Here is a 27,206-nt window from a genome sequence, read left to right as displayed (position 1 = left end):
AGCCACGCCGGAAGTTGCAGCACTGCATACTAGAAAAGGCAATGGCATGCCACACGCCACTGCAGGCACAAGCCCCATCCTTTTATCTTTTGCTGTTGTCTGTTAATCAAGGTTTATTTACTTCCACAAAGGCTCAAAAGCAATCGGGGCATATATTCACTGAAGATAAATCCAGAGTTATTTCTGAACACATTGCCAAGTTAGGCTACATGTTAAGTGAACCAAATTTCAGTGTGTTTGCACAAAAAAGGAAAAGATCCTGTTACTCTTTCTTCCCCCACCCCTTCATGAAATAAAAGAGTCATGGCTGAAATAAATTCACTATAATTGGAACTATACTTAGGGCTCATTCCCACTACCTTTTAAATCGGATCGTGAATCAGTTTGAACCGGTTCAAAAGAACATGGTTCCCACTTAATCAGAATCACTGAAGCAATTCCACAAGGGGGGGCATGCACTAGATCCATTTAACCAACATCTTTTTGACGCTGATTTTTTCCACTTTTTCAATAAATAGAACCTGCGCAAGTGAAAACCACATGCAGATTGGAATCAATTTAATTCGGCTGGCTGGAACTGAGTGTCCTAGACTGCGGCCAGCACACCCACACTATGCCAATAAGAATGGCTTAGCACAGCAAGTGGAAGCAGTCCACAGACCTTGCAAGGAGTCAGCGTTAGAGAGCAATCCGAAAGCCAAGCCGAAGTCAGGATACCAGAAGTCAGAGTAGTCAAATCAGTCCAGGGTCAGAGCAGGCAGAAGATAACAAGGGTCCAGTCCATTCTGAGGTCAAAGCAACAAGGAGTCAAGATACAAGGAGCCAGTGCCGGCAGCAATCACACCAAAGGATCATACAATAAACTCTGGCACTGAGTTGATGCCTCTCTGCACCTTAAGTAAGGGAAACTCTCCCCCATGCCACCTGAGGCTGGTTTGCTAATTGCCTCTCTGCAATTCTCCTGGATCTGCGCCTGAAAGCACACTCAATCCTTCTTTGTTTATAGGTAGGCACATCCAGGCATGATTCCTCCCCAGAGTCACCACTAGGCTGTTGCACCACAGGAGGCATCTCACTAGCACTAGGACCTGCTTGAGTCTCCTCCTCTGGGGCTGGGGAATCACAGCTGGGACCTGGAAGAGCAGGATTAGCACCTGGTGTAACCTCAATTAGCTCTTGCTCTGGAGGAGGCTCATCCTCCTCCTCCGAGAGCTGCTCTTGGCTGGCCATGACACTGAGTCATTTTCAATTGATTCATTCATGAATGTGAACCACAAGTGGATCATTTTACAGGGAAAAATGCGACCAGGGCAAATGTAGTGGGAACTACGCCCCGCTGTCGAATTGATCCATCGATTCGGATCGCACACTGATTTATTTGTAAATAGGAATGGGGCCTTAAAAACAGAGTCAGGAAGGTTTAATTTATAGAATGGAGGGTCTAATGACTACTGAAACAAGCTAGAGCACAGTGGTAAAAGAAAGAAAAGAGAAAAACATCCCTTTAGTGGGGGGCGGGGTGAGAGAGAGAGAGAATGCCGATGATAGAAAGCAGGGTGCAGGAGTCATCATTTGAAGTCTTTGCTCTTGCCTACTCATGAGCTGGAGTCTGATCTTCTTTTTGTCTTCTCTATTTGCACACACACATACAAACACACACACACACAACTGGCTAAACTGAAGGGCAAGGGCTATAAAAACGATAAGAACATCTTACTAAACACAGCAATAGACAGGAAATAGGTCAGAATGAATTAGAAAATTTTCAAAACTAATTTAAAACTGCTCAGAACAAGGCAAGCAGGGAATAAGAACTGTCTTGCCAAAAGCTTAGAGGGAAAGATTGCAAGTCTAGAGAACAAAATAATGTGGGTCAGAGATAACACTGTGCAGGGAATAGAAGTGCTAAAAAAGGAAACTTAGCAAGAAGCCAGACAAGTTTAAAACATGTTGAAGTCTAAAAGAAATGAAAGTACCTCCCAAATCTGAGAACAGCTATTTCAGACAACGTGACTAAACAGGCAAAAAGCCTGTGACAGATATAGGTCCCAAAGGCCTAAAAGTGTGTTTAAAACAGTATCTTACAGATGATAGGTGATGGATTCAAAAAGGCAAGTTAATCCTGTGAAACCAACCAGAGACTTCACATTTTATGCAACAGCCAAAATCTTATAGTATTTAACCTAGTGGTGAATAAACAACATGTAAAGCAAAGCCATTTTTCTTCAAAAGACATGGTAAGATGTAATGGGGGGCTGGCTGTGACACATAGCCCTTCGGTGTTTGGACAACTATCTACACACCACATTTTACCTAATTCTTACAGTTGTATATCATTACGTTGGAGCTACAGGGGAGTTTGGGGTGACTTTCTAGCCCCTTTAGTTGTGAGGCCCATCATGAGAAATTTGATTCAAATAGATTAATAGCGAGTGACACACAGAACTTCCTTCTCAAGGTGATAATGTTTTATTCAGGGGACAATTGGCACTGAATAGTTGTACTGAAATATCAAAAAGAAGAAAGCCCTTTCCTTCATTTAACGGTGTGTGTGTGTGTGTGTGTGTGTGTGTGTGTGTGTGTTTGAAGAAATGTGGTCTGTCAGCCACAGGCATCCCCAGCCCAGCCCCCCTTTTACAGCTCCCCAAATCTCTAGCATCCCCTTATGCAAGAGAAAAGAACTGCCTCCACAAATTAGCAGATCAAGAAGTAAAATTGGCCCCGTACAGACAGGCCAAAATAAAGCTGCTTCGGGTAACTTTGGAGGTATGCTGTTTAAATGATGCATGCCCCCTAAGAGTCCGGAAGCTGTGCCAAAGCCATGCTCCAGTGCTAAGGACTGGAACGTGGCTTTGGTGCAGTTTCTGGACTCTTAGGGGGCATTCATCATTTAAACAGCATACCTCCAAAGTGACCCGAAGCAGCTTTATTTTGGCCTGTCTGTCTGGAACCATAGTTACCAAATTAGTGGCAAATTACACGTGAGAGGAAGGACCTTACCTCTTGGTGTTTTAAATTGACTCCAGCCTCCCGGACTGCAGTTGGGATTTGGGATGGAGGCAGGGATTATCGCACACTAAGGCGGGTTACAGACCGCCGCCGCCGCTTGCGTAGCAGCCACACCGCGCGGAGCAAAAATGGAGCTCCTTCTTGCGGCGCCTCTATGATGTCGCGAGGCGCCGCTGGCGCATTCACAACGTCATAGGCACCGCGACACGTCTGGACGCTATGCATCCGATACGTAAACATGGCGGCCCCCATGTGGAAGGGGCGCCGCCATGTTGTACGTATGGAATACGTACTAGGGTTAGGGGGGTGCGGAAGCACCGCCCCTTCCTAACCCTAATACGTATTCCATACGTATTTTTGGCAGTCTGTAACCAGCCTAAATCCAAGCCATGCTCCACCAGCACTTTTTAGAAGTCAGAAAGCTTTCCAACTTCTAAAAAGTGCTGGCAGAGCGTGGCTTGGACCCGGCTTTGACCTGAGATGATGGCGACCAGCAATTTGGTGGCAATTTAGTGTGCAATAATCCCTACCTCCATCCCACATCCCAGCTGCAGCCTGGAAGACTGGAGCCAGATTAAAACGCCAAGTGATAAGCTCCTCCCTCTCACATGCAATTTGTCCCTAATTTGACGAGTCAATTCTTGATCTGCTCATTTGTGGAGGCAGTCCTTTTCTCTTGCTTAAGGGGGTGCTAGAAGTTTAGGAAGCTGTAAAAAGGGGGCTGGGGAGGCCTATGGCTGGCAGACCACATTTCTCCACCTCTGTTAAAGGAGGGAAGGGGCCTTCTTCTTCTTTTTGATATTTAAATACAGTCCTCCCTCCATTCTTGCGGTCTTTGGATCCACGTCCCTTGCTTATGCACTTATGCATCCCTTGTTTATCAGAAACATTCCTTCTATCAATTCATGCCTCATTTAGGTAAGAATTCAATTTATTCAGAATACTTCACATGCCTACACTTGAGACATTATGAGTATGAAACCCATTCCTGCCAACCCACCTTTCCTCTCAGCACCTTGCAAATTTTTCTCCTCCCTGAAGCAGATGGCATGAAAAAATGGGAAATTCACTAATTTATCCATGGAAACTGCGAAATTGCAAGCAATGGCTGAAAACAAATACAATTCAAGGTAAAGTTTCTGGAGCTGTTGTAACCTCTGTGGTATCATGACCTGTCTCCAAGACTCCAGTGAGGATTCTGACACCGATAGTGACTCAGACAGAGCAAGAGGGAGACATGACAATGCCTGAGATAGATGGTGAGACACCCCAGCAGCCACAGGCTTCTGTTGTGGACACAGACACAGAGAACAGAGCTGGCAGTACCTACCCCACCACAGGGTCACTGAGAGAAGGAGGGGCAGAGATGCTTCAAGTGTTTATATCTAAAATGCTCAGCAAACAGCATTTGCAGGAGGCTGCCAGACCATAAATAGCCTGCCATCTCCTGCATAACATTGTTGATGACAATTGATCTTTGTGGTATAAGAGACATTTGTGCCTTGTGTTCCTGTTTAAGCTGCCTTGTTTTGTTTTTTGACTACGCTCTTGGATCTTCCTTTGGATTGTTGCCTGGATTTATTGCTGGATTATGTATGAACTGAACTGACTTCACTGTTTCAACACTGGCAAATTCCAAAAGAAAATTTGCATGTGGTTTATTGACTACAGCAAAAACTTTGATTGCATAGTTCATGAAATGCTACAGAATACCCTCAAAGAAAAGGGAGTGCCACTATATATGACTGTAACCTATATTCAGGACAAGAGGCGGCCATCAGAACTGAATATGGAGAAACAGAATGGTTCCTGATTGGCAAAGGAGTCAGACAAGGCTGCACCCTATTTATTTAACATGTATGCAGAAAATATCATGCACAAAGCGGGATTAGACTCAGACGCATGAGGAGTGAAGATTGGAGGAAGAAAACTAAGATATGTAGATGACACAATACCACTAGCAGAAATCAACAAAGACTGAAGAAGGTCAAGCAGGAAATGGTCATTAGGAAAACAAAAATAATTAGCATGGAAGATCTAGAAGAATTCATCCAAGATAACAGGAAAACTGAAATAGTCAAAGAGTTCCCATATCTTGGATCAAATATTGATCAGAGTGGAGACTGCAGTCAAGAAATTAGAAGAAGACTAGGATTGGGAAGGGAAGCTATGAAAGACCCAGAGAAGATCCTAAAGTGTAAAGATATAACTGAACACTAAAGTGAGGATTGCCCAGGCCATTGTATTCTCTGTCATTATATATGGATGTGAAAGCTAGTGAGCTCAGCCAATAGAAAGAAAATAAACTAAATGGGTTCTAGAAGAGATCAAGCCCAAACTTTTCCTGGAAGCCAGGATGACTAAATTGAGGCTGTCGTACTTTGGCCACTTCATGAGAAGGCATAAATCACTGGAAAAGACAATGATGCTAGGTAAGATAGAGGGCAGTAGAAATAGAGGAAGACCACATGGCAGATGGTTAAGCTCAACCAGAGAGGCCATGAGCCTGAGCCTGCAGGACCTAAGCAGAACAGTAAAGGACAGGGGACCTTGTCTCATCTGCTGGATCACTATGAATCAGGATCAACTTGAGGGCAATTAACAACAACAAATTCTAAACTTAGTATATGATCATAATGATCTCTTTTTCAAGCAACTTTGTTTCTGATCCACCATATTTGTTAAGTGGTGAATCAATTAAATGTACATTCTAAATACATATGATTGTCTCAAGTTACTGTTTTCCAAAATGCATATATTTGTAATAGAGGGAATTAAATCTTTTTTCTAATTTATTTTAGAGATGGTTTGTGCTGTGAAAATTAAAGACTAATGAAACAAGGATGATTTTGGAACAAGTACAACATCCAAAGAGACTTTTTTCCTTATCCTACTTCTAATAAATCATCACCTCAAATTTAAAAACAAATGTGTACAAACCTAGATTTACCTTTGAGTGTTTACCCAAATAATATCTTTGCCTATGAAATTGTTTGCTAATGCTAAACCTGTTAAGCAAGTCTTGTTTATCTCAAAATGTTCTCCTTTAAAAGAAAATGAAATGAAAATAACATAAAGCCAAGGAAAACAGACTACAGGTAGAGTTAAACACAGTTTGCTAGGATTAACTGGTAGATCATCCAAAATCAATGTTAATTTTTTTTGTTCAAAAATTAATTAAAAATTAGGAATGTACATGTGATAATAGAAGTCTTTTTCCTCTCTGAACAAGATAAATGCTTGGGACAGCATTCTCTATAGTGTAGATAAGGACAGTGGCATTTCAAAGGATTTCCATGCAAACAATACATTTGTTTCGTGCCACAACATCAGAACTGGTCACTCTTTATTCATGCTCTGAATGTCATAAAACTGTTCTTCAAGATGAAAGTGCTGTCGTATTTTGGAAAACAAGTTTCAAGAGTATAATTTTAAAACTCAACTAATCCCCTGCCATCCACTTATCGCTTTAAGCAATATCGAGGAACAGAAGAGTATAAGAGCGGTAAAAGGAAGACAAGACTCTTTAGATTGTAAGCCTGAGAGCAGGGAAATGTCTAATTAACAATTTGTAAGCCGCTCTGATAGCCTTGGCTGAAGAGCGGGGTATAAGTAAATAAATATTATTAATATTATTATTATATTAAACTGTAGGCAGCAGACAAATGGATAGTAAACGAAAGCAACTGAAAGAAAGAGGCCCAAGGCTTAAGAATGAACTGAAATAGAAAAGGCAATGTTCAAGAAATATCAAGCCTCAAGAGTCATTATGATATAATAACTGTAAGGAAAATCTTGTTAAATTTTTAAACTAGGTCTTAAACCTGACAGAGACAAATATACAATGAAATGAATTTATAGGACAAATATTGTTGAAATGCCTGCTAAAGAAAAATAAAAACTGAAAGCTTCTAGACTAATACACTTGGTCTTCATTTGTTTATCTTGCAAGAGTTTGTACCCAGCAAGAGAAATGTTTGCAACAGAAGAGATTACTTTCCCACATTACATTTCAGTGGGAGTAAAACCCCATAGACTCCAGTAACACCTGCTTTGAAGAAAATCTTAGTAGTTCAAGGGCATGAGACACACATGAGAGTCAACTGCATTACCAATGATTAATTTTTCAGCTTGCATCTAAAATATTTATAGGCATGGGGTTTCTGGTGGCTGTGGGATGTGATGCTTTGGAAACCATAGGAAAACAGAATATTCTAATAGTCTGGGATTGTGCAGATGAGAATAGTTCCTCCAGTTGCATTAAATGCTGTTCCTGATGCCTATTCCGGAGGAATGTTTATAATGTACTATATATGAACAGCTAGACACCTTTGCCTGATGAGAACTACACAGAGGTTTCTTATTTAGAGATACTTATAACTGAGAGGTCCAAGATGTCAACAAATCATGAGGTAAACAAGCAGAGAAATGTGTAGCTTGGAAGCCAATCTGGGAAAACTGTAAGTAACAGGAAAGTTCACCAGTGATCAGCGCATCATTAATCTGCCTAAGTATGACCACCCCTAGATTTAGTAATAATAATTTTATTATGCCACCTTTGCCATGTCTGTTGAGCTCATCAGAGTGCTATATGGAAACATTTTGAATTTAAAAATCCATATCGTAGCATGACTCATTATGACCATTAAAGATTACATATTTTCTATCGTAAAGGAACAGAAAAAGATAAATATAACTAGGGAATAAACAGAGGTATACAGCACTGAAGACGTCTTCAAAATAGAATTACAAAGCCAATTTTATAGTGGGGGGAATTTATTATTAGAGGTGTTTAGAGATGAATAGTTCTTCTCAAACCCTACAGATTAAAAGAATGTTCATTGCAGCAATAAAACAGCTACCACTTTAGAAGTATTTCTTATGTATGTGTTATTTTCTTGTCGGATCTCTCTGCATGTAAAAACAGCTTGAATGATACTTTGAGCCTTCAATGCTGTTCATTTAGGTTCTTAATTTTAAAAGTTCGGTTTTAGAAACCAAAATCCAAAATGAATTTTAATAACCCGCCAGAAGTTTAAAAAGGATGGGGCAAGCCGGATTTTCCATAGGAGGGAGTTACACATCAAGATGATGTGTTTCCCTCCATCTCATACTGATGCTGTGCTTCTCCCTCACCTTGAACATGGTGTTTTCAGTTGTTCTGCCAGTGTGCAGAAATGGCACATCTCCCTTCCAATGAGTCCACTGTTATTGGAGCAGTGTTTGCAGGTGGCTTGATCAGTGGAGTGGTGAATCCATTCTGGGTTTCAGATGTCAGCAATCTGGCAAGAGGCTTGATTATGTCAAGGGCACTGATGCACGCTCCAAAATTAGTTCAGCATCCTGGATAGTTCCCTTAAAGTTCATTCCCTCACTGAGACAGTAAGCCCAAAACTTACTTCAGCTGTAGGATGTAGCAACACTGCAGAATTAAAGCAGTTTGACACCACTTTAACTGGCATGGCTTCTTCACATGTAGTTTGGCGAGGTAGTCAGCCTGGTCTGGTACTTCACCAAACTACAAACCCTAGGATTCCACAAGATAGAGCGAGGACAGTATCAAACTGCTTTAATCCTTCAGTGTTACTACAGCCTTTGACTCGCAGCTCCCAATTGTCAGGTCAAAGTCAGGTTAACTTTAAAGAAATTAAGCAGCACAATTGTGATATTCCTATTGTACAGAAAATTGTCTTTGTTGCCAAACACCACTTTTTGAGCAAACCATTTATCAAATGAAAGGCCAAGTAAAAGGCCACTCTTCAGGTATGGCAGGCATATAACAGAATCATTTACAGTGCTGAACATAATTACTCTTTATCTGTTTCTGACAGAAGCCCTGCTTCTTTTCTTATTGATAGTCTACAGTAAATTTGGGAAACAGGAAATCTACTTTTTAACTAGATTTCCAGAAGATATACATCACTGGATTTTTTTTTTCTTCAGAGTGAGGAAGAGGATTGTATTTCCCAAAGTCAGGTTTATTGATTAGGTTTCTAAGTACATTATAAAACTAAAAGATATGTTCACTAACGGTTGTATATTCGCTGAGTCTGCAGGCCATCCAAGATGGTAAGGAATATATTTTCACCTTCCGAGGGCCTATGTTCAAGGTCATCAGGGCTATTTCTGTTGAGCTTTAATATCATACTTCTGCACACGCTAAATCCTAGATATTACACTATTGACTTACAAAAGAATGACTTTTTTCAAGCATGACTACTTCCCATTCGTGGAAATTTATCGTCTTTGCTTCAGTGCTTTTATTGGAGGCACTCAGAAGGAGGAAAACTTTCAGATGAGTTTTGTAGGTGCCAATATATGCAACAAAGTGTAACTTTACCAGCCTGCTTATATTAGAATCATAGAATCATAGAATAATAGAGTTGGAAGAGACCGCAAGGGCCATCCAGTCTAACCCCCAGCCATGCAGGAATACACAATCAAAGCACTCCTGACAGACGGCCATCTAGACTTTGCTTTAAAAAACTTCACAGAAGGAGACTCCACTACCACACTCCAAGGAAGTGTGTTCCACTATCAAACAGCGCTTACCACCTGGAGGTTCTTCCTAAAGTTTAAGTGGAATTTGTAGTTTGAATCCATTATTTGTTTCCTGGCCTCTGAAGCAGCAGAAAACAAGCTTGCTCCTTCTTCAATATGATATCTGTTCAAATATTTGAACATGACTATCATGTCACTTCTTGACCTTCTCTTCTCCAGGCTAAACATACCCAGCTCCCCAAAGTTCTCCTCATAGGGCATGATTTTCAGATCTTTTACCATTTTAGTCACCCTCTTCTAGACATGTTCCAGCTTGTCAATATTCCTCTTGAATTGTGGTGTCCAGATCTAGATGTAGTATTCCAGGCGGGGGTCAGTAAAAACAAAAAAAAGGAAAAAGAAGAAATAATAGTTATAAAAATGGTGGGCAATGGGTCTCTGCACACGGGGGGGGGGGGGTTGGGGGGTCATGTGCTTTCTGTGTTTGGAGGCCAATGGAGAAATTTGCAACGTTCGGACACCCGACAGAGTGCCTAGGTGATCGAAAGCTTATACATGCGGTCACCTTACCCTGCTTCCCACACCACCTGGGGAAAGGCTATGCAAACAGCGGAAAATAGTGCTGGGAATGCAGGAAAGAGAACAAAGCTAGTGATACCTCCGAGAAAACCCTTTGAACATTGCTCCTCCCCTCCTACTCTCCGCCCCGGCTTCTAAGTGATGCAAACATTAAAATTAAAATGTAGCTCTAATTAAGAACCTTTTCTAGAAGAAACAAAGCAAAATTCTTTGCTGACCACACAATTTGAAGCCATTTGCTCAGAATTCAATATAAGCTGCTATACATTCTGAAATAAAAAAGGGGGGGATTCAAACAAACTAGAATTCCATGAAGAAACAGCACTTTAAAGTCTTTTATACATAGTAACTGCAGGGAACATTATGAATATTAATGGAGCTTAAATACTACATATGTATTTTCTCTTTTGGCATTAATCTTTGCCTGCTATCACTCGATTACCCACACCATCGGTTACGCACGAAATTACATTTTAAATCTAAGCCTGTGTAAACACAGCTATCTTTCCAAAAGAATATGCAAACACAAAAACTTTCTAAACATGCAGCATTCAGCAGATTAATGTTCCAGAGTATTAATTCCAGTGGAAAGCTAAATCCCAAACCAGCTAATCGTGCTCCACTCTATCTGGTGTCAAACGACAAGCTCCTGGATTTTAGCAATGCTGGCATTTGCTCATGAAAATTGGTGAATGGAGAAAGAACAAAAGAATGACAAAGTTCCCTTTGGGCTAAACAGTAGAAGCAACTGCAGAAACAATAGCAGCTTATTTTTATGTAAATTTCAGTCTGGACTCTGTCATTAATCAGCTTGTTCTTACTAGTAGTTTGCAACATTGTTCCAAGAAACGAAATTAATATTAAAAATAAAAAATTAAACTTTTTTATCAAATAGCAAAGGGCCAGATTCTGTGATGTTTCAGCCACTCAGATAACCCCAAACTATCTTCTAGGGAGACCAAACTCGTGAGCATTTTCAATACAGCGAGACACTTCACTTTTGGTCTCTCACAAATTCTGTTGGTGAATTATTACTATTATTTTCATCCTCATCATTTTATAAATTTAGGCAGGAAAAATTATATATGATGAGTGACACCTGACTTGACAACAGTACATGTGAAAGGGATGTAAGAGTCTTAGCAAACCACAAGGTGAATGTGAGTCAGCAAAGTAATGTGACAGCTAAAAAACTCAATGTAATTCTAGCCTGCATCAATAGGAGTATAGCGTGTAGCCAGAGGAAAGTACAGACTTCACCTGGAATACTGTGTCCATTTCTGGGCACCACAATTCAAGAAGGATGTTGACAAGCTGGAGCGTATCCAGAAGAGTGTAACCAAAATAGTGAAAGGTCTGGAAACCATATCCTATAAGGAGTGGCTTAGGGGGCTGGGTATGTTTAGCCTGGGGAAGAGAAGGTTAAGAGGTGATATGATAGATATGTTTAAATATTTGAAGGGGTATCATGTTGAATGGAGAAAGCTTGTTTTCTGCTACTCTAGGCACTAGGACATGGAGCAGTGGATTCAGACTACAGGAAAAGAGATTTTACTTGAACAGTAGGAAGAACTTCTTGATGGTGAGAGCTGTTCAACAGTAGAATATGCTGCCTTGAAGTGTGGTAGAGTCTTCTTCTTTGGATGTTTTTAAACAGAGGCTGGATGGCCATCTGCTGAGAGTTCTTTGAATGTGAGTTCCTGCATGGCAGGAGGTTGGGCTGGATGGCCTTGTGGTCTCTTCCAACTCTATGATTTTATTATTTCTATTCCATCTTTTTTTCCAGTTCAAGACTCAAAGTGGCTTACAACAATTAAAAACAAGGATAGATAAAAAATCCCAGTATACAAAAAGTATACAAAAGTTTAAAAAACTAAAACTATCAAATAATTAAAAACAATGAAAAAAACATAAATCATTAAAACAACATTTTTAAAAAATTGAGTGTGTTATTCATTCTCCCATAAAGACTCAGTTCTCAAAAGCCTGCTGGAACAAGAAGGTCTTCACCAGTCTGACTTCTCTAGGAAGGGTCTTCCGACTTTGAAAAATGGCTGCTGAAGCAAGTTCAAGGCCCCGCATTGGAGCTGGGCTGTACCCAGATGGCGGTTTGGGGAAGAAAAGCCATGCGATAACACCAGGGTAAAGCCCAAATGAAGCTTCAATTTGGCAGCGGTAAGACGTGAGTTTCAGCAGTGCAATAATCCCGCTAGTCTGGGGGGAAATAATGAATGAGCTAGGAATTAAACTTTCTCCTTTGGCAATTGGAAAACCACACACAGAGAATTGTCTTGTTAAAACTACCCCACACATGGTTCCATCTCTGGCCCTATCAATGATCCATCCACCCATCAAGTGCAAACACTTGGCTGCTTTGGAATTAGCTATAACCTACACTGGAGACAAAATGTTTTCTATTAATAGGTGATTAATGAAACTATTTCCATTCCATGCAGAGCCCAGTATGTTCAACAGGATAATTAGATCTACAAGATCTACATCTTGATAAAGTCTCTGCAATGCAGACATTTTAGAAATAAAGACATTTTGGCCACACCTATTTTAAAACACAGCTGTATATAGTACCAATTACTTCAAGAGTGTTAACTCTTGTAATTCAGCTTCTAGTTTTCTGGGAGGTTTTTTGAATAGAGTTTTTTTTTGGGGGGGGGGGTTTCGTCTCTTAAATTCTGTGACATAACCTTCCAGATAAGTGGAGACCAGATAGTTCTGGCTACTCCCTTTATGTTACAAAGCAATAATAACCAAGTTCCTTAGCAATAAGAAACTCTCCAACAGCACCAGAATATGAGAAGCACAATGGCCATGCTTTTTGTAAGACAATAAAGTATGAGACTGATTCATGCATATTATACAATACTGAATGTCAGGGCTGAGCAGTGTTCTTTAGAGAGACAAGAAATGACCACGTGAATCAAAGAGCAACCAGAATTTGAGGCAAAAACCAGATGTAACTCTGGAGAAGAATCCAGGCTTAGGAGGCAATGATCAGTCAGGATCAACGGGCAAGAGGGAACTGTCATGTTGGACTGGCATGATGGTTGCTGTCAGACTATGAATGCTTCGGGAAGGGCATGGCAACGGCTTTCTGAGCCAGACTGGGAAGGCCTCTTGTCTCCTTGTTCCCTTTGTTTGGAAAGATCATCCATGACTTTCCAATCCCAACAATCCACACGAGAGTAGCTTTTACAGGATCTTCTAAAAAGCCAACTTCCTTTGCCTATCTCCTTTCCTATCCTAAAATGGATTTCTTGCAACAGTAAATGCAAGTTTTTCTTTTTCTTTTCTTTTACAAGAGCATTCAGAATCATTTCTCCTGTTTCTACCACAAACTCATATTACACTGCACTGATGAACTCTGCTTAATATAGAGACCAAATTACATAATCCCATCACTTGAAACAGTAGCCATCAGCAGCAGATTTTTTTCAGAAGGTGTTGTGGGAGGAGTTTACAAAAAGGATGAGAGATATTGGAAAACAAGGGATACAAGCAATGAACATGAGTGGGCCTCCTGAGTATGTAGACCAAGAGCTATAGCCTCTTAGCATATGCCTCCATACAGCCTTGTTAATAAACACTAGGAATTTAGTAACCATTTACATGATCTTGCTTACTCGTTATTCTAAATTCTGTTCTTCTGGGTTATTTAAGTAATGGTCTTTTGGAGCAAATTTTTAATGTTGTTATTAAAACGACTTCCATACTAATTCTTTATTCATAAATGATGATTAATAAGCAATTTAAAAATTTAAAAGCCTGTTTTATCGAACCATTTCCTGTATTGCTATGTACTTTATATGTATTATCCTACTAGAGAGGCAGGCTAGCTTCAACAGGCCTCCCTGGCAGAAGATTAACTATCCATTATGAAGCCAAGCCCTCCCTCCAGTCCATCTGCCTTGGTTCAGGCCTTGGAGGTAGAGAGGAACTGCTGGACCTCGTCCCCTTCCCCACCACCTTTCCCTTCTCCTTTTGTGTCATATCTTTTTAGATTGTAAGGCTGAGGGCAGGGAACTGTCTAATTAAAAAGATTGTATGTACAGCGCTGTGTACATTTACAGCACTTTATAAATAAAGGTTAATAATAATAACAATGTGTTACCTTTTAAAACAAAAGTAACATTAAAGTGTTATCTGTATAAATACATTTCAAGCTCTGTATATTAGTACAGTCAGCATCTCCAACATATAATATTGTCCAAGCTATAAGTAAGGCAGAGTCTACAGAGAGATGGTGCCACTGCTTCTACTTAAGGAATTTTTCTTTAAGATTGACAGCTGTTAAATTATACCAAACATTCTTCCAAATGCATTTCTGTATCTCTAGATGAAATTGAAAAGCTCAGATCTTACTCCCATTTCTTCTGGAAGATAAACACATTGGTCTTCTTTTGAACTTAACAACTGATAAATCCTTTCAATAAATCCCTTACTACTGTCTTGAATTTCAGGCTCAGATACTTCTTCTATAGGTCTATGTGAAATAACTGGTACATGAGTTGTTTATGTGGTCTCATCTTCCATTTGTTTTCTATTTCTAATATGGCCAAATGAACCATAAAGGTGACCAACTAATGTTTTTTCTAAAAGTACTGCTTTCATAAAATTGGTAGGATGAATTTGTATTGTAGTAATAAGAGGTGAGTGTTGGTAGTCTTAGGCTTAGTTTGACTTATGTTTAGTTCAAATATATAAAGCTGTTTTTACTACAAACAGATCTTTTGTTTGAACTTTTTTATGTGAACCACAGTGTGTAAACTCAACAGGATATGCAATATTCCTTATTCTCATGTATTTTTCATTCACTCAAGCTGTTTAATTTAAACCACATAATGGAAATATACATCTCAAAAATCTTTACATAGTTGGCAGATGGTTGAAAAATAATTTGTATCTCTTGCCTCTCGCAATAAAATGTGCAGAAAGTTTTTGCCATAACCTAAATAAGAAACCATTAACTTGGAATGATAGATTCATAAAGAACTACCTTAGGTAATATATACATTTTAATGATTGCAATTTTACTTGGCCAATAAACATTTGATCTACAGCAGTGTTCTAAATCTTTCTTGGGTAGCCCTAGAAGAGTTTATGACTTATATCAATAATTATTTCAATTATTTTGAGATGCATACTCTAAACATGAAATCTGTGTTTTCTCCACAGAAAGTTACATATTGTCACATTATTTATTGATTAATGCATTTACTTCTGTTTAAATACAACCCATCATTACAATTCAAGAGAGGATACAGTAATAGCCAAACAATATGGAATAAACAATAAATAAATTAATTAACATATAATAAAATTTGGAAAGGATAGGCAAAGAAAAACATATAGGCACCAGAGATCTAAGCATAATCATTAGCCCTTAATAAAGGCCTTGGTAAACAGAGGAGTTTTGCCTGGCATCAGAATACCCGTAATGTTGCTGCTAAGTATCACTCTTAGGAGAGGGCATTTCAAATTCTGCTGAGTAGTTCGTTAATCCAGAAGAAAAAGAAGAGGAAGAAGAGGAAGAGAAAGAGGAGAAATGAGTCAATGTGTTAGATAAGATACTAATTCACACATATCACTGGCAAAACCACCTCTGAGTATACCTAGGCTAAGAAAACTATGACACTCATGGGGTCGCCATAAGTCAAAATGTGACTTGAAGACACACACACACATATATACTCCTGTTGCTAAATAGGTTAATCAAACAGTCATTGTCATTCAACATACAAAATGCTTAGACTATCATCTTAATGCTGTAATATATTCATTTTTTGTTTTTGTTTTTTACCCATTTTTGTATCTTGAACCTGTGATATAGATTTTTATGATTAGTTTTATAACTATGTCTCATTTTTAGATACTGTACTTCTAATGTACTTATATTGTTTTACATTTTTATATGACAGCCACACAGTACTCTATATACATCTCAGATTCTGTGTTATTACCTTTTAGTTCTTTTCTACTTGCTATAGAATTTCTAAAGGATTTTATAGTGTGTTTTACTTATTTTAGTGTTGTTTTGTGTTATTTTGAAATGGCCTAAGGGCTAATCAATAAGCTTAGACTATTAAAAAGATAATTACAGTAATAAACTGTCATACTGAAATTCCATTAACTACTTAACTGATTAATCATGATAATTTCTTAAAGAACTGTACTTTTGGTCATAACTTGGCTACTATGACGGTTATGTTGTTGCTTTGTTATTATTTAAAATACAGTGAGCCCGCACCATATGCAGGCTTCACTTCTGCAGCTTTCAGCATATGCTGAAAATCCAATGAATGTGGCACACGGCGCCACATTCATGCACCCCATTATTTTCAATGGAGCATGAGCATACGCGATTTTCCCCTTACATGGGGGGGGGTGTCAGAATGGAACCCCTGCGTAAGGGAAGGGAGCACTGTTTTTTAAAATTACTATATATACACATGTATGTCTAGAAATTTTGGTCAAAAAATTGACCCAAAAAACCCTGAGTCAACTTATTCATGAGTCAATGTAGGTACTGTACTTTAAATCTCATTTTAAAAAGGAACCATCACCTAGTGAAAGACAAGAGTGCCATGTGCCCTGGAATTACTGAACCCCCTCTCTTTTCTCATCCATCTAGCCTTTAGTATGAGCACAAACAGTTATGCCTGCTGGAATTTTGTAAGTTCTTTGGCATTGTTTTCCTTTGCTTCATCCTTTATATCTTTTGTTAGATATCCATGGGTCATACCAAAATCCATAATTTGTTTCCAAAACCTGCCTTCAACTTATTCATGAGGTAGACAGATCCAGATTTAATAATACTTAAAATAGACACATTGAAATCCATAGGATGTCAGTTATGCCTAACTTATGTCCCAGTTATTAGGACTGAACCTGTATCCATCCTTGTATCTAGTCCTCTTAGGCTATGGACACATGGGAAGTTCTGTAACTCAAACATGTTGTTCATGCAAAAGATCCCAGGGTCAATTTCTGGCATCTACAGGTAGGTAGCTGCCCCTTTTAGCGCAACCGCATGCTGTGGCCCCAATCTCACCTTTCCATGGCACAAAAAGGAGCCGCAAAAAGTGGCTCCTTTCTGTGCCACAGAAAGGGCGCCATGTCTGCCAGCGCCGTGGCTTTTCAGCGTTCCTTTGGTACTGCATCATCTAGACACAGCAGCAGAGGAACACTGTGGTGGTGCCCACCATGTGGTGTGGCATGCACCATCACACTGGCCTGGAGGTGGAGTCGGGGTGTGTGTCATGTGGATGCCATGCCCCCACTCTGCCCCCAGGCCAGCCTCAATGGCCGATCTGTACTGCCTGCTAGAAACATTCCTTTTCTGAAAGCCAAGAGACTGCTTCTTAGCAGCATAGCCCAGGGGCAGGAAACCACCAAGTTCATACACCAGATCCTAAAACAGGGAGTTTCTTCCAAGTCTCTCAGACCTGTGCCCTCCTCAACTGCTGGAACTCATGGCGTTTTCTGGACAGATTTAGAGATATTGCTCCCTCCCTATCAGCCATCTCTGTGTGTCCCTCATGTAGGGGTTGGGATGGTGAGAAAAACAGAGACTGATGAGCAGTTATGGCAGACAGAAGGAGGGTAGAGTTACTGGAGTACATCTGGCCTTACCCTTTGCTGAAATAAGGCCCCAAAATAAATACTGTCCCTGATATTAAAATTAGTGAGCTGGGTGCTACGTTCCTAAACCAGTTAAATGCTCCACTTTTTTACAGAGTTGGAAAATTTTAGTATTTTGGAAGTTACAATTCAAAAAAGAACCTTTCAAAGCTCTGCTCTTACAATCCCTGAAGCTGGAATCCTATCTAAACAATATTTTAATTGACCATGAAAGCCTTCGACTTCACAATATTTTAATTCTTTAAAGCTGGAGAGGGCAGCTGAATCTTATTTCTGTCTTTGTAGTGTCTGATTCCACCCTTTACAGAGTGGCCATTCAATGAAGCATTATTTGCTGATGTCTCCTGCTATGCAACTCTATAAACTGCTCACATGATTATGTCACAATCTGGGTATTTTTTCATGCACTGTTATGTCACTACTCTGCTATGAATTTGGCAAATTTCTCTAGACTGGCTTGTGCTCTTCCGGAAGTTTTCCTTGGCTGGAGTGATTGGTGGTTGCTCCATAAAAGACATTTTATTTCCCTGCAGCAGAAAAATGCTTATTCATTTTTGTAGAAAGTACCCAGAAATGGTCTGAAGTGAGGGGGTGTTCATCAGTTTCTCTGTAGTAAAGCTGACGTGATTGTCTCTTTACTTGCCAGTATTACTTTGCAGCTGAAAGGATAAAAATGTAACTGACACGCTTGCAAAAGTGCATTTTGGAAGAACCTGGCATGCTCTTTGAAGATGATCTATTTGGGATAAGCCTGCATTTTCCTAAATCAGTACAAGGGAGCCAGAAATATGCAGAGATTATTTTCCACTGTTGGGAAGTTGATTTGACAACAAGATAAAAAAATTCTGTGACTGTCATCTAAAATCCAAACATAGGAAGCACTGCTTGGTAGACTTAAGATGACAAAATTCTGGTTGAGATACAACCACATTATAAAAAAAGACAAACAATGGAAATCTAGACTTAAAAGACATTCAGAATTTGGAACACAAAACAGATTGGCTCCTATACCATCAGTTAAAGGAAATATTCAAATCTGACCAAAAAAATTCAGGCGTCTACATCCAAAGGAACAAAACAGATAAGATACTAATAGAAGACAAGGCCAAATTAACTTCAAGGTTATATTTTAAAAAAGTGTTAGAAAAGAAGCTAGAACAAGGCATAATTAAAGACCACATGCTGAGATGGTCTAAGGACATTGGGAAAGAAATACATCTAGACAGCTGGTCACAAGCTAGACAATACAATATAAATTCACCAAAAGTCAAAATATTAAAGAAAACTATTTCAAGACAGGAACCAGTTGTTATCTAACTCCAGCTAGATTAGCAAAGATATACAAAAACTGCAATCCCAGTGTTGGAAATGTCAGAAGAATGTTGTGTTCTGGTTTCATATGTGGATGTGGACATGTCCAGTGGTCAAAAAGTTCTGGAAACTGCTTCACAACAAAATATGTAATGTATTGAACATCTCCTATGATTTTACCCTGGAACTGTACATATTTAACATGATTCAAACCATTCAAGCAAAAACAAGATTTAAATTTTGGAAAAGAATTCTATACATGGTCTCAAGGGCAAGAATTTTTCTTGCACATATGTGGAAATCAAAAGAAATATCATCAATAGATAACTGGATATTAAAAATTCTTGAGGCCTATGAAATGGACAAGCTATCTAGAACAATCAAAGGTGACCCCACTGAAAGGCAAAGACAAGACTGGCAACATTTCTTAACATACTATGAAAATACCTGGAATTGTGGAAAGGAAAACCAAGAAAATGAAGATAAGAATTCAATATTCATATTTAAATTGATACTTTATTTCTTAAGGAACCAACATTAAGCATAGAAAATGGAGTACTCATAAAAATTTAAGATAAGGAGAAGTGGGTAATTCTAATTCATCATTTCACTCCATTTAGATAGAACTATTTGGAAGATATAAAATTTAGTTAGCTACTTTTTATGTTACCAATCTAGAATTATGTTATTTAATATTACTGTTTTACTATTACTATTTGTTGGGAGGAGGGTTTTGGGGGGGAAATAGAAGAACATGCTGTAATTATATATTACTACTTTCTTTATTACTGTTATTTTGTTTTAAATAATAAAAATGTAATTTTCAAAATCCAAACACATTTTTCCCCTTTGGAAAAACTAGCTCTTCTTTTCTCAAAGATGAAAACTTTCAGGTGTGAACCATCATGTCTGATAAAACAGAAGCTCAAACAAAAATAAAGAGTATTTTGCAGGACCATGATTAAAAAGATTCCCATCCTCTATTATAAATAACTCCTACTTATTTACGCCCCCCCCCCCGTTCAAAATATTTTAGTGCTTTACTCAAACAAATCAATATAACACATAATGGTAGCAAGACACTGTTCATTATTTGTAGCATTCCTCAGAAGTATGAAACTTCTTTCTCCTAAGGTATTTTTAAAAAAAAATAATGAAGAAGAAATCTTCAGCAAAGAAACAGAGGATGGGAATTTCTCAATTTGAAAGGATTTACTTTGCAGTAAGGATCATTTTATCACCTTCACATAGCATATAACCAATTGGATAATGATTCAGTGTGGCTAAATTGTGTTAAGTGTACAACAGCTACCCAAGATTACTGCTTTCACCAAGTCATTAATCATGGCTCTACATTTTCTACAACAGTGGTTTTCAACTTTTTGCCCTTGCTGTTTTCAACTTCAGCCCCCAGAATCCTGGGTGATGGACCATGCTGGCTGGGACTTTTGTGAATTAAAAGTCTCTTGTATTTGGAGAACTAAAAGTTAAGAACCACCATTCTAGGGGATGGGTGCAAATGTATAAAGTTTTTTTCCATCGAAGTATTTCATACTATGCTTATTCTTAAATACGCATGTGTATGATTGTGGCCTTGAGCTTCTAAAAATACTAAAAATGAGCACATCTGTAATTTGGTGATATATCAGATTTTGACCTCTCTCCAACTAGACTGAGCCATTTCATCAAACTATTATGTTTGTACTCCAACCAAATAAATTTTGCTAAAAGAGAGCAGCAAATGGTACCCCACACCCACCTAAGGTGGACATAAGATTAGTGAGTGGGGAGAAGACACGAGACAGAAAATCCCACAAGCACCTTTCCCAACAAAATATTTCATGAGGAGGAGGGGGGAATCATGGGTAAAGACAAGAGGGGGTGAAGACTTGGAACAGAAGCTAGAGTGATTGGGAATTTAAATCTGGAGAATTGAACTCTGATAAGGGGCTTCACAAGAACCAGCTCAACTGAGGAGCTTATTGCATGAACTTTAAAACTGGCTCAAGCGTTCTGGGCTGCAGCCAGGATGTGGGATGGAGGCGGAGATTATTGTATGCTAAATCATAGGCCGCCATCAGCCCGGGTCCCAGCCATGCTTTGCCAGCACTTTTTCAAAGTTGGAAGCTTTCCAGCTTCCAAAAAGTGCTGGCAGAGTGTGGCTGGAACCCAGGCTGATGGTGGCCGGTGATTAGGTGGCAATTTAGAATGCAATAATCTCCCCCTCCATCCCGCATCCCAGCTTCAGGTTTTAAAGTTCATGCAATAAACTCCTTAATCTCTTACTCCACAGTCATGCAACCCTTTGCCAAGAGGTTTTCTAAAATTATTTGTTATAGGATTAGACATACAAGCCCAGTTACATAATTTTTTAGCATTTTAAGTGCCTAGGTACATAATTTGTAATGAATCCACGTCTATTGACTGCTTGAATTATGTGCAATAGTCGCTGGGCACAATTTAGACAAGCACTTGGTAGATCAAACTCACAATACTTGAATAAAGGTACATTTGATGGGGAACTGGATTTTTTCCAAGGGAAATATAATGTATCATAACAGCTTTCTGAGAGCTTTATTATTCTGAGCTATGACTGACTATACAGTCAGTTTCATTTATTTAAAAGTACACTGGAACAAAATTTGCAGGCATTCAAAGAAGTTGAAGCAGATTACATAAAACCAGAGAAACCAAAATGCTCAAAACTAAGGCTAAAACTATTGACTTTAGAAGTTCTCAAAGCTGAGACTCAGCATTTCTTTCAATAACTTCAAACTATCACTTCTCCCCAGTTACCAGGTATCTTCATTGCTTCAACCAATTTCTTCATATTGATCAGAATTAGATCTGAAACAAGTTCCTCTGAGCCCACTTTATTTGTTCTATTTATTTTGTTCAGTTACATCTCTCCCCCACACTTTTGCTCACAGACGCATGGAGGGGCAGAGAGGAAGAGAGCATAGATGTACTAAACTCAGTATCATCTATATCAAAGTGAGAAATAGATTTAATAGATTTAATCATCCTAATGTTGTTGGGCTGCAATTTACATAATCCCTTTCTTATCCAACATAACCATTGGGTCAAGGAATGTGGAAGTTGCAGTGCAATGCAATGCAAAAACATGGAGGGTGGCATATTCCTTACCCCGGTATGTACTGGCAGGAAATCTTCAGAGTTTCTGATAAGAGTGTTTTTAGCCCTCTCAAGAAATGCTAGGAACTGAACCCAAAACTCTCGACATGCAAAGAGTATGTACTTGCACTGAGACAAGGGAGCAAATAATATTAGTCTAGAAGTAAATCGACAGATAACTTGAAGGCACGCATGCACGCGCACACACACACACACACACACACAAATCCTTTACCTGGCAAACACTGCTACAATGGTAAATTTTGAAACACAAGTATTAATCAGAACAATCCCCAGTTATGCCTTCAATTGGTCTCTGTGTCTGACAAGGGAACACTACCTGCCCGCCCACCCCACTTTGAACTTACACCTGTGTGTACAATTCAAAATGCTGTCTTAGAATCATAGAATTGGAAGAGACCACAAGGGCCATCCAGTCCAACTCCCTGCTGAGCAGGAAATCACAAAGCACCCCCAAGTTCTTGTTGACTTCAGCATCACAGTCAGTTCTTCCCACATTCACAGTGGTGTACAGTGTGGTGTAGTGGTTTGAACATTTGATCATGACTCTGAAGATCAGGGTTTGAATCCCTGCTCAGACATAGAAACCCACTGGGTGACCTTAGGCAAGACATATACTCATAACCTCAGAAAGCCCAGTGATAGGTTCAGCTTGAGGCCACCATAAATTGGAAATGATTTGAAAGCACACAGCTCTAATCAAACCTCTCCAAAGACAAAATTACATCACAACCTTTTAATAAGTCTCTGCAATCCATCTTTTAAAGGCAAGGAACCCTACTAGAACCCCTCCTTTGGTTCTAAAACTCTTAGTCCCTTACACCCTGTTATTCTCAGTGAATGATCAGGCCAATTTCTTCTAGACTCACCTGATCCTAAGAAGGATCTAGCACTAGCTAGGAAGTTCATCACGCTGGCTGGAGCTGCTCTCAGCATTGCTATCAAAGGTAGGGTTCCTGTGGGCCATCTGTATAGACAAGCTAACAGCTGCCTGGTTTTTCCCTCTCGGATAACTGATATTCCAGCTAGCTCTTCCAAGGTAGCTAGCTATGGATGCACCTTCACACAGCTGCTGCTAATAACCCCTGCTTTGGTGAGGTGCCTTTTGTCCTCTCAAACATTGGTGATACTCCAAGGGTGTGTCTGCATTGCAGAATTAGTGCAGTTTGACACCACTTTAAGTAATAATAATAATAAATAAAAATTTTATTTCTATACCGCCCTTCCGTTGATCAGGGCGGTGTACAGCATATTACAAAACACATACAATGAACACAAATGCAATATTAAAATACAATATTAAAAACAAATTAAAAACCTAGTCAGCCAGCCAACTTGACGGGAAAAAGAGGGAGGAAGCCATCAGGGGCTTTATTCGGGGAATGCCGCTCGAAATAAGAAGGTCTTCAAATCCCTTCTAAACTGAGCCAGAGAGGTGGCCGAGCGGAGCTCTGTGGGCAGCGTGTTCCAAAGGGCCGGGGCAGCGATGGAGTACGTCCTCCTCGACGTAGAGGTAAGTCTAGCCCCTGGAACCCTAAGTAACCCTAAGTGCTATGGCTCATGCTATGGAATTCTGGGATTTGTATTTTTGTGAAATATTTAGCCTTCTCTTTCAAGGCACTCAGGTGCCACAACAAACTACAAATCCCAGGATTCCTTAGCATTGAGCCATACCAGTTAAAGTGATGTCAAACTGCATTATTTCTGCAGTGTGGAGCCTAGTCTCCCTTGCTTGGCACAGAAGGTTTATTTTGCTTTTCATGTCTCCTTGGGTGTGCTCACAAGTTCTGTCCTTATGAGTCCCTCCAGCTTGTTACAAGAAGCATCTGGTTTTCACTAAATCAGTGGCAATCCTTGCACTCATTTCAAATTTTCTGGATTTTTGCCAAGGCAACTGAAACATTCATTGCTGAGATTGCAACAAGATAATGTCTGATTCCAGTTCTTTATTCCTGAAGAGAGGGCAAATATATATATAAGCAAAATATTACAGACACAAGCAAAAAGCGACAAATGTTGGGGACCTCATTTGAGAATCCATCTCCAAACGTTCTGCAATGATGTTTATACTTTTACAATTCTCTGTTCCTTTGGTATTAACAAAATATCTAGGTGCCTATGACTGTGGAAACATTGATTCTGCCTGTCTCTCACTCTCTTCTTTATAAACAAAAATATTCATCTTCAATTGACAGGTTTACTGCCCTACCATGATAGGGTTCAGCTGTTGTCTAGGTTATCAATCAGCACCACTGAACTAAAGGAGATGTAATTTATCACACCATACACTCAAATGGCCTCTGTTTTCAAGGGGTAGCCTCTATCTTCTGACACCTTTCCCAATAATTTATTACTCCTATTTTATCCTTTGTTTCACCTGTCAGAGACTCCTTGTTAAAAACTTTCTTAGTGTGAGTTGCTACAGCTGTCATCCTTCAGGATTCAGCTCTGGAAAGATTCAGGAGGACCCCTTTTGGTCCACATTTTTAAAATGAACTGACCATATCTACAATTCTCACACTAAACTACAAAATGTCACTAATTCTTTGGATTCTGCAGCCATCCACATTTTGTGATGCCACCCGTGGTAGAACGTAGAAATGTTACTTTTTAAAGTACTTGTTGATGTTGTGTGCCTTCAAGTCATTTCTGACTTATGGCAACCCTAAGGCAAACCTATCACAGGATTTTCTTGGCAAGATTTGTTCATAGGGCCTTTACCTTCCTCTGGGGCTGAGAAAGTGGGACTTGTCCTAGGTCACCCAATGTGTTACAGGGTTGCAGTCCAACGTTGAAACCATGCTGGCTCTTCGTAAAGTATATTGGTATCAAAATCTTCCAGTATGTCCACTGGGTTATGAGGTCTGGTTCTTTTTAAAGTATACAGCTATCAAAATCTTCCAGTATGGCCATTGAAGTTATGGAATTTGCATTTCAAAGGAGTAACATTCCCAAGTTCTGATTTTCAACTTAAAAAAAAAAAAAGAGAGAGTGCACCTAGCAATTTCATACAGATGTTAAATACTATATGAAATAAGAAGGATCCTTGCACACTCTAGTATTGGGGGGGTGATGCACTGCTGTGCAACCCTCCATGTTTTGATAGTGTTAGACCAGTGTTCCTCACCATTGGTTATGCTGGCTAGAGCTGCTGGGCCATGCATTTCTACAATATCTGGACGTCTGCCACTCCATTGTTAACCAATGATTGCAGAGTGAAGCAGCAATTTCCCATACCAAAAAGGATACAATATTCATTCTCTGTTAATATACTAACTTTATTCCAGATAAGAATCAATCAAGCACAGAAATCAACAATAAAAGCCCAGTATTTCAATATTTCTGTGATGTACATTTGAGAAGTGGACATTAAATAAAGCAATGTATTGACAGTTTGTGCACTTATGAATATATATATGTAGCACTGTAAGACGTGATTACTGGTATGCAGTGTTCGTGAAACTGAAAATTGTTTTATGCAAATAAATAACATCTGGGCAATACAGACTGAGTCATTACATTCAAGTAAATATTTAACGGGATGTTTTGTTTGTTTGCCAGAGTTCTGCAGATCCTCTTTCCTGCCAATTAAAAACAGAAAGGTAGATTCAAGAATATTTAAAAGAGGGGAAGAAAGATAAGCATACCAGGTGATACTTTAGATGTAATTTGACTTTTTAATCTCCTAAATGTCAAACATTTTAGAAGAAAATCAACATTCTGCCACTGAAACATGCGACTAGCTGCACTACCAAGGAAAATTATTTGAAGGGAAATGGTTGCATGAAAAGTCACATTTATGTGCTCCAAGATGAGTGATGCAAATCCCCCAATAAGTGCCCATCATAGTACCAAGATAAGGTAAAAGAAAAATCACAAAATAGCTTAACTAATCAGTTTCTTGCTATCTGAAAGTAACAGCTGGGGAAATATAATGCACTAAGCTTTTAATATCACTGAGATGATGTGATCTTATCTGATGGTCCTGTCAAACTGATTTCTGGTATACTGAACTTCAAAAAAAATGCAAACCCCTAACAACCAAGAACTGATATAATGGTTTTGATGTAAGTTCACAGGACTCAGTAACTTCAGAAGTAAGAAAGGTTTAGGTTTAACACTGTTGTTGAAATAGAAGACATACACGTGATCAGTCTTTACAGTGCAGTATTGGCTCTTTAACAGTGTGATCCTGCTCAGACATAAAAACCAATGGGTTCAAGGCAAATCTAAATTCTTTTTGTTTTCAGGAACATTGTCATTGTTTTTGTTCATGTTGATCTGCCACCATGTGTGTGCAATGTCAACATGTGAATCCATTGGCTTTAACTAAGGGGTTGTGCAGGAAGCCTTGGTATAAAGAAAAGAAGAGAACCTTTGGCCTAAAAGTCTAATCTGGCCCATTGGAGTTCTTTACAGAACCCACAGAGGTCTCCAGGAAAGCCTCACCCCCGTCCAGTCAAGATGGGTGAGGCTGACAGTGCTGGGTGGAAAGCTCTATCAGTACATGAGCCAGAGACCTGATAATGACAAAAAGAGCTCTTTGGACAAGAGGCATGATTTTCTAAAATGGTTATACAATCAGCCCTTCACAATTGTGGAGGTTGGGGGCACAAGACCCCAACAAAAGTGGAAAGCCCACAGATATCTCTAGCCCTCATCCAACCTCAACTCAGTCTCTATGGGCTAAGGCATTGGTTTTTAACCTATGGTTCATAGACTGCCCCCAGGGGGCGCTACAGTGTCCTTGCAGGGGGTCCATGGAGACCAGTTCGTCTCCTTTTGCCCTCCTAAGGCCTGTTGGGCTCAACCATACACTGAAAAGTGCAGAATGAAAAAGCGAGGGGGGAGGAAGGGAAAGAAAGAGAGATTGCTCCATCCCTCTTACCAGATGAAGCAGCAAAGGCACCCGTCTGCTTCCCCACTTTCTCACCTCTGCCTTCCCAGCCCTCCTCACCTTGGCTGTATCTTCTCTGGTTCCTGTGAAAGAAAAG

This window comes from Sceloporus occidentalis, unplaced genomic scaffold (assembly GCF_023333645.1).
Source record: "Sceloporus occidentalis isolate IW3139 unplaced genomic scaffold, rSceOcc1.0.p SCAF_7, whole genome shotgun sequence".
Taxonomy (NCBI): domain Eukaryota; kingdom Metazoa; phylum Chordata; class Lepidosauria; order Squamata; family Phrynosomatidae; genus Sceloporus; species Sceloporus occidentalis.
Note: the sequence above shows the minus strand (reverse complement) of the source record.